At 36.8% G+C, this 8,763-nt stretch overlaps 1 pseudogene; it reads right to left on the bottom strand.

The window, feature by feature from the left end:
• Positions 1–741: 741 nt before the first annotated feature.
• LOC133302460 (methylecgonone reductase-like) lies at positions 742–7,706 on the bottom strand (annotated as a pseudogene).
• Positions 7,707–8,763: the final 1,057 nt, after the last annotated feature.

Raw genomic sequence — 8,763 nt, 5'->3', positions numbered from 1 at the left:
TGAAAATTATATTTTTTTCTTCCCTAAGGCTTAAAGCATATCCCTGCATTGACATTCCACAAATCAGATAACAATATTTTATCTAATAATACTTTGCTTCTTCCTTCCTAAGATATGAACAATGAGGGAAGGAGTATTTAATTCATTAATTAAGCACCCTTTGTTTATTTAGATAAAAGTTTAGATTAGAAGAAGACACAGCTTACAAGACCAGAGACTAAGAGAAAAATCTTAGAATCGAATCTAAACCACCTATAACGTGGGCAAAATGTTGGATTAGATATGCCAATTCTCATTGTCAAGCACTCTCCTTTACCAAAAAAAAAAAAAAGAAAGTTGCTAGTGTTTTAAACCTGAAAACTGAAAGAAAAAAAAAGGGTTTAAGCTAGTATTTCAATGACAAACATATTTTCTTTGACGATAAATTACTTATATTTTCCTTTTCTCGTCATTAAATCAAAACATAAGAGTTTTTCTTCCAACGTTTTTTCTTGCACAGCTTGATTGATAAAATATTGCTCATCACTTTGTTGGCATTACATTACTCTTGTTTTTTATTTTAAAGTTGTTGATAGTTAATATTTAATAACACTTTGAAGTTTTTCACTGCTAAATGCCAACATATAATATCTAAATCTTAAGTCAAATACGACGACATAGCATAAACCTTAAAGTATCCTTAAGTGCAAAGCCAATCAACAGTTGAATAAAGAATAACTTGGAAACTAACTTTGCGGGCTTGTCAACTACATGCATATCATTGGTTGGAAATATTGATAAATCCATGCCATGGGTATGAAGTTGTGCACATACATATATTTGATGACATTTTGCTGCTACTAGGATTAATTTCAGGGGTCACCATCCCATAGTTCTTCCAAGGACTTGAAAGGTCCATTTTCTGATACAAATTGTTCTCCTGGAAACATCCTACGCTGTGGTATCTGGCTGATTTTCTGTGATTCATCTTGGCCCAGTTCCCAATCAAATATTTCAAGGTTTTGTTTCATCCTCTCCTTGTGGAAGCTTTTCACAATGGCACTTGCCCCTTGCTCGTATATCCATCTTAGTGCTACCTGCATGACAATGATATTGCCCTTGATGAACATAATTGTGTAATTTGTTTATGAACCACCTAGTTATCAAAATGAGAAATTATGTCCACATAAAAAATGTTACACTTCACACTATTTTATTTTTATTAAATCAAAATATTTTATTATTATTAAATGGTTGAAAATATTTGAAATTAAGAAATGTTACACTTCACATATGTACTTGGCAACTTGTCTCTCCCTGTTCTTACGTATACTTCATAGAGGCTAAGCCCAAGTGTACAACTAATGATGAGGTTGCCTGTTGCTTTACTTAACATCTTAAGGATTCTGATATGAAATATTGCTGCCTTTGTAGAGGATAAGTATCAGTGTTTTTGAGGATGAGCTGCATGAGGAGGAAGAAGGGAAGACTACTAGAGTGAGTGTTTGATGTTATCAATAATTTGATATTGAATTAAACTGAAAATGGAGACTGAATTGTTGGTGTTTGTAGAGTCAAACATGTATCCCTCAAAGGGTATAGTATCTCAATCTAGGGATACTCTTAGTAACCATGGTATGTACCAAGGCTATGTTGGAGCTTCCTATGTGTTGTATGTGAAAAAAGGGGGAATGTGTAAATGCCTAAATGGCTATGGTGGCTCTACTATTTTGCTGAGTAACAGCTCATAAGAAGAAGAATAGATTAGAATATGCCCCTTCGATGGGAGAAGGGAGTATATAGAGAGGAGAGGTCACTCTCAAGTGTGGGAGAGAGGATGATGAAAGTTGTACCACCTAGCCAAGTCTTGTCTTTGAGATCTGGCATGCTGCACCCACTGCCAGTGTACAGTGGGCAGCAATGCAGGGAAAGAAGAATCCCAAGCGATGAGTCTCTGTGACTCATGATAAGGTACCCTCTAGAAGGTTTTAGAAGTGAGCTATTAATATTGAGTTGAACTTATCGGGCCTAAAAGGACCGGACAGAACAAAGACTATTTCCTTCAATTACAGACACAGCTAAGAAAACAACTTGTGATAGTAAAAAACACAAGACACTCTAACGTGAAATATGCAGAAAATAACAAGCTAAACACTAAGGAAAACGATCGAGACTCACTCTCCAAGACCAACAAACGTAGGCCCTAAAGAGTTCTCAATTCTTCACTCCAAATTGTTCAATTCATGTGTCGCCCCCCACCTTATGGTCCACCTCTATATAAGAGAGTCTTCAACCCTTTGCATGTGTATGTGAGGTGTCTTATACACTGGAATAGAGTGTGTGATGAATCCTGGTAATGGGGGCCATTTCAAGACTGGGGTTGCCGTGTTTGGTACTAGGATCATGATTTTTGGTGATATGATACATTTAATGCATAAATACGATTGGGATTACTGTTTTGTCTTATGTTAATAAGTGAAGCATTACCAAACTCCTTTGGCACAGGTGGTAAGTGATATGCCTTCAGCATATGGGTAAAGCCAAGCCAAAAAGAAGAAGATTATTGGCTAATCCTGAGTAAAAAGGAAACGTTTATTGTTGCTTTGCTGAAATTCCAAATCCAGGATTGTTCAACTGACTTTATGCTGATTTTGTAGGAAAAGCAGACAAAACTGGAGCTAAATGGAGACTTGCCAAAATGAAGATCCACGCTCATAGCGTGGATTTCACGCTGATGGCATGAAGAACCAGAAACCTATGAAGCACCGATACCGATACGACATTTTCGATACGTTTCCAATACGTGTGTCCGATACTTTACTTCAAAAATACTACTATTTCGATACGTTCCGATACGTCTTAGTATTAAATAATATTTTTAATATAGTGTACTTCACATTAACAAAATATAATAAAATCATAAGCACAAATAGTAACATAATTCCACAATGGTCTGCTCAAGTTTTCAACTTCAATTTCCATGTTTCGTGCATTGGATTGTATTGAACTATTACTTTATGTTCGACTCCATTCTATTATGTTAACAAAACAAAATCATATTTAAAAATACAAAATACAAAATCATGTTAAAAAGAAAAATTAAAAACAAAATATACAAATATAATAATATAAAAAACAAAAGTATCATTTTATGTAATATACAAATATAATAATATAAGTATACATATATAATAATATAATAATATACAAATATACAGAATATAACAATATAAATTTTATGTAAATAGAATATACAAATATAATATAAAAATATAAACAAAAGAAAAGGAGGATCCTAATCCTTCACTTACCTACCGTGACTTGACTCCGTGCGTGAGGATTGACGAAGAGCAGCGACCGACAGCCAAGGAGCAGTGACCGACAAAAAGGAGCAGAACGAAAGCCAAGGAGCAGCGATCGACAGCCAAGGAGCAGAACGAAACCGTGGAGGAGCAGAGGAGGAAAAACGACGGCCGACGGCGAACAACGGCGGAGGAGGAACAGCGACGGCGAACCAACGACGGATAAGGAACAAGAATGACGTTGTCTATGGAGGTCAGGACCAGGTGAGTAGAACTTTAGGGCGTCTGAGATTCAGAATGACGGTGTCTATGCTTTTTGCCACACAAAAAAAACACGGTTTATTTTTAAAAAAAATTACTGAAATACCATTGACTCATTTGATACGCAAAAACAGAGTATCCCAACGTATCTGTATCGGACGTGTGTCCGATACGTAGAAATTTTTATTTTTCGCGTATCCGTGCTTCACAGCCAGAAACTCCCACGCTCATAGCGTGGAGTTCACGCTGATGGCGTGAAACCACGCTCATTGCGTGGATTTCACGCTGATGGCGTGATGATTCAGAGGCAACCACGCTCTAGGCGTGGAACTGGCGCTGAGAGCGCCAGTTTGCGGAAATCACAGCCCGTGCTTTTCAAGAGGGCAATTTTGGAAAATGAAAAAGAAGATTATAAAAAGGAGGCTCAGCATAGAATTAGGTATTCTGGACCTAAGGAGACCATCGTGCGTCAGAAGGAGAGCTCTGGAGAGAAATTCTTGTTCTTCTTCTTCTTCTTCTTTCTCTTTTACTTTATGTTTTTATGAATATTTGATTTTTAGCCATGATTATGTTTGGCTAGTTTACTTTTTATTGTAGTTAGGGTCACAAACCCTATGTGAACCCTTGTTACGACGGATTGGTTTATTTCTACTCATTTATATAAATTTCTTTATCTTTACCTTGTGCGAAATTTATATTCTCTTTATTAGAATTGATCAATCTGATAGTTGAGGATAGTTTGAGGGTTAGAACCCTAGATAGGAATATTGGGGTTTTCATCCTGAAAGGGGGTAGGATAACGGTTCGTATGCATGCTAGGAATAGATGTGTATTGAATTGCAGATGTTTGAATTATCGTGTTCATTGCTTAATTCTCATGAGGGGTTGCTAAGGGATTAGGATTCCAATTGAGATTAAAGGGTTAAATTACCAAGGGATGTGAATTGAACTAATTAATTTTAGATGATAATTATCTGAGTATTTATATAATTGAATATTTTTAATTCCTGAAATTCTGTGGGAATGTTAGTGGAGAAAAATCATTGAGTTGAATGTGTTAAAAATGAAATAATATCAGTTTTTCAATCTCATTGTTGTTTGAGCTACTTTCCATATATTCCTACCCTTTAAACCGGCCAAGTTACAACCTGAGAAGTCCTTTTGATCAATTGTGCATGTGTTAATGTTCCTCATCTTTAGAAACTTGAGAATATGATCAAGCTTATGGTAGTGCTATTGATGTGATGGATTGAGTGATTGTTATTCCGCCAAACACTTGAGTGCTGAGCGTTATATGTTTATCTTGGTGAGGGGTGTTCAAGCTAGATTCTGACATTTTCATGAGAATAGAAGGCATTGTTAGGAGTTCTTTGCATTGATTCAGTCATGCTTAGCATAATGAGCTATTGATTGTCTGTGTGATGTTATGTTGGAATAATTGATTGTTTCCTGGATTGAGTCTTGTACATTATTGGGGACAGCAACGTTTAAATCTGGGAATGATTTGATATGCCTTCAGCATATGGGTAAAGTCAAGCCAAAAAGAAGAAGATTATTGGCTAATCCTGAGTAAAAAGGCAACATTTATTGTTGGTTTGCTGAAATTCCAAATCCAGGATTGTTCAACTGGCTTTATGCTGATTTTGTAGGAAAAGCAGACAAAACTGGAGCCAAATGGAGACTTGCCAAAATGAAGATCCACGCTCATAGCGTGGATTTCACGCTGATGGCGTGAAGAACCAGAAACTCTCACGCTCATAGCGTGGAGTTCACGCTGATGGCGTGAAACCATCCTTTCTACCACGCTCATAGCGTGGATTTCACGCTGATGGCGTGATGATTCAGAGGCAACCACACTCTTGGCGTGGAACTAGCGCTGAGAGCGCCAGTTTGCGAAAATCACAGCCCGTGCTTTTCAAGAGGGCAATTTTGGAAGATGAAAAAGAAGATTATAAAAAGGAAGCTCAGCACAGAATTAGGTATTCTGGACCTAAGGAGACCGTCGTGCATCAGAAGGAGAGCTGCGTAGAGAAATTCTTGTTCTTCTTCTTTCTCTTTTACTTTATGTTTTTATGAATATTAGATTTTTAGCCATGATTATGTTTGGCTAGTTTACTTTTTATTGTAGTTAGGGTCACAAACCCTATGTGAACCCTTGTTACGACGGATTGGTTTATTTCTACTCATTTATATAAAGTTCTTTATCTTTACCTTGTGCGAAATTTATATTCTCTTTATTAGAATTGATCAAACTGATAGTTGAGGATAGTTTGAGGATTAGAACCCTAGATAGGAATATTGGGGTTTTCATCCTGAAAGGGGGTAGGATAACGGTTCGTATGCATGCTAGGAATAGATGTGTATTGAATTGCAGATGTTTGAATTATCGTGTTCATTGCTTAATTCTCATGAGGGGTTGCTAAGGGATTAGGATTCCAATTGAGATTAAAGGGTTAAATTGCCAAGGATTGGAATTTAACTAATTAATTTTAGATGATAATTATCTGAGTATTTATATAATTGAATATTTTTAAATCAATCCAAAGTAATAAGTGGGGATCATAAGGTGAGTGTGCTCTGGCTACAATGCTTTTCTCATTTTTATAAACCAAATCATTCTTGTTCTTATTTTTATTCTTCATCACAGAAAAATTACAAAAACAAGTCTTTATTTCAGTTCTCAATTTTACACAAATCTACAATATTTGTCGAAAATCATTTGAACCCTTTCATTCTTAAAAGGAATATTAATTGATATTCGACTCATTCCCTGTGGAGACGATACTCTACTTACTTTCTATATTACTTGTGTGATCGGTATACTTGCCGGGAAGCATCAGTAAGGAGCCTGGGTTACTGAACCAGAGGTCTCGAGTTCGAGCCCTGGGAATGGAAAAAAAGGATTTGGGAGAGCCGCCCCCGAAAAGGTCCGACAGTGCTCGAGTTGGGATTAATCTTCGGCTACGGCTGGAGGATACCATTGAGATTACTCAAAAAAATAAAATAAAATAAGTGAAGCATTGGACAACATGACCAGGAAGGGTCCATAACACTCTCAATTTGAACTGTTGCTTTGGGGAATGACAAGGAGAAAATATCATTTTTCTCATCAAACAAGAAAATATGCAAAGAAATCTATTTAGTAAAAAGAAATGGACCTATTGGTTTACTCCTTTACTTAAAAGTTTAAAAATTCATGGTTACTAAAGTTATAATTCAGGTAGTTTAAGACTGAGATGGTAAGAGCACCTGAGCTGCAATCTTCTGTCTTGTTCGAGCGATTTCCATAAGGACTGGGTTCTCCATCACTGCATTTGTACCCCACAAAGTTTTGTAAGCTCCTAGTGGTGACCATGCACTCACATGGATTCCTTCCTGCTTGCAGAATTCTCTAAGTTTCCCCTGCTGCCATGATGGGCTCATTTCCACCTAAAACCAATTGAATGGGATCACCAACAAGTGTTCATCACTGTGTCAAAATCAAGCTTCCTTTGCTAAATTCTCATACCTGATTGACTGCAGGAAGGATAGTCACATTTTCTAAGAGTTGGTTGAGCTTTTTGATGCCAAAGTTGCTGACACCAATAGACTTGGCTAAACCTAATCTGTGGCACTCTTCCATAGCTTCCCATGTTCCTTTTATGTCAAAGGGAAGCACGTCCTCCTTTGACATTTTAAAAAATTCAATTCAAGGTTTCAGCCTCACTGGCCAATGAATCAAATAGAGATCCACACACTCCTGCCCCAGCTTCATAAACAGTTTCAAGGAAACTTAGAAAACAAGCATCATCCAGAGGAAGATTACAAATAGAGAAATTAACAAACTTGCGAAGAAGATTATACTTAACTGCAGTGTAGTTTGTAGAGATGGAAGAACAAGGTCATGGTGTGCATCAATGCACCATAGTTTTGAAGTGATGATATTTCATCACAACCTTTTACAAGGCCTAGCTCTAAAACTTTTGCCACATCTTTGCCTAAAGACTCCTCACTTTTATAGAAAGAAGCAGTGTCAAAATGTCTGTATCCAACTTCAAAGCCATCAATGAAGATTGAGGTGAGAGCTTCATGTGGTGGAAGAGTATCTGCTGCAGTTCCTAGGCCTATTAGTCGCATCTTTTGCCCTGAGTTTAGTGTTACGTCTGGGATTTTCTTTGATTCCATATTCTCTCAGTGTGTTTGGTTTGCGTAAAATGAGACTACAATATATGAAGGTGTTTTCTGATGTGTAGTTTACAAGATGAGACATGTGATGCTAGTTGTTCTGCTCACGATGGAGTTTATAATATATGAAACTGTGTTAGTGATAGACTAAATTACTAATTTATTTATTTTTAAATTATTTGTATTTGTTAGAATATTGAAGTGTTATGGAGTCTATATTAGTTGGTAATAAGTTAAGCAAAAACCTTATAAATAGAACAACCTATAAACTCAATGTCTTAAGGTTTTAGTTTAAGACATATTATCTGAATAACTTAGTATGATTAGTATAATTTAGCCCATTGATAATTGCTTGGTCGAACCGAGAGTTGCTCGGGAATATTTCTTTCAGAGAGCAAGAGTGTAGAGTAGTAATCAGGATTGTCAACAGGAGCAATCTACTCTGACTAAGGGCAACCCTCTTTAACTATACGCAAGCGTACGTGTCAAGCAATATAGGGTATTATAGCCCCAGATTTATCGTCCTCAGGGAGCAGTTGTGAAGTAAGAAGCGCTAAAGGAAACTTAATTTGTAAAATGGAGCAATAAAAGAAATCACTATTCTCAGCTAAGCTTCACAAAGAGCAATCTCTGGGCAGCTAGTTAAACAATGTTAACCATTCTGAACCAGATGAGAGCAGTGAATGACTTAGCATGGTCATCGAATAAAAAGGCATCAATTGAAGTAACTTTAAGAGCAGTCAACGGAATGAAAGTAAGAGCATCAGCTAGTAAAACACAGTTCAGTTATCGTGAGGAAAAGGTTGTGATAGGAATTGAGTTAAGATTAATTTCAGAAAGAAAAAGATCAAGTAGGTGTTACGGGTTCCATGTTTTCATCCCTTTGGTTAACCCTGCCTGGTAGCATATTTTACAGGTGGATTTTGCTTTTTCCCTTGTTTTGCTATAGGTAAGCAGAGGGTAAGGCCTTACTCTCCACATTACTCCATAGTACTTGGAGTTATATGCAAGGAAACCATGCTGCCTTCTCAAAAGAGCATGGATTCACATGGCAGTG

The sequence above is a fragment of the Gastrolobium bilobum genome, unplaced genomic scaffold (genome assembly GCF_033153095.1).
Source record: "Gastrolobium bilobum isolate Gb01-03AN ecotype WA unplaced genomic scaffold, APGP_CSIRO_Gbil_v1 utg11042, whole genome shotgun sequence".
In the NCBI taxonomy this organism is placed as follows: Eukaryota; Viridiplantae; Streptophyta; class Magnoliopsida; order Fabales; family Fabaceae; genus Gastrolobium; species Gastrolobium bilobum.
The sequence above is the reverse complement of the archived record's forward strand: the minus strand, read 5'-3'. Positions and strand labels throughout refer to the sequence as shown.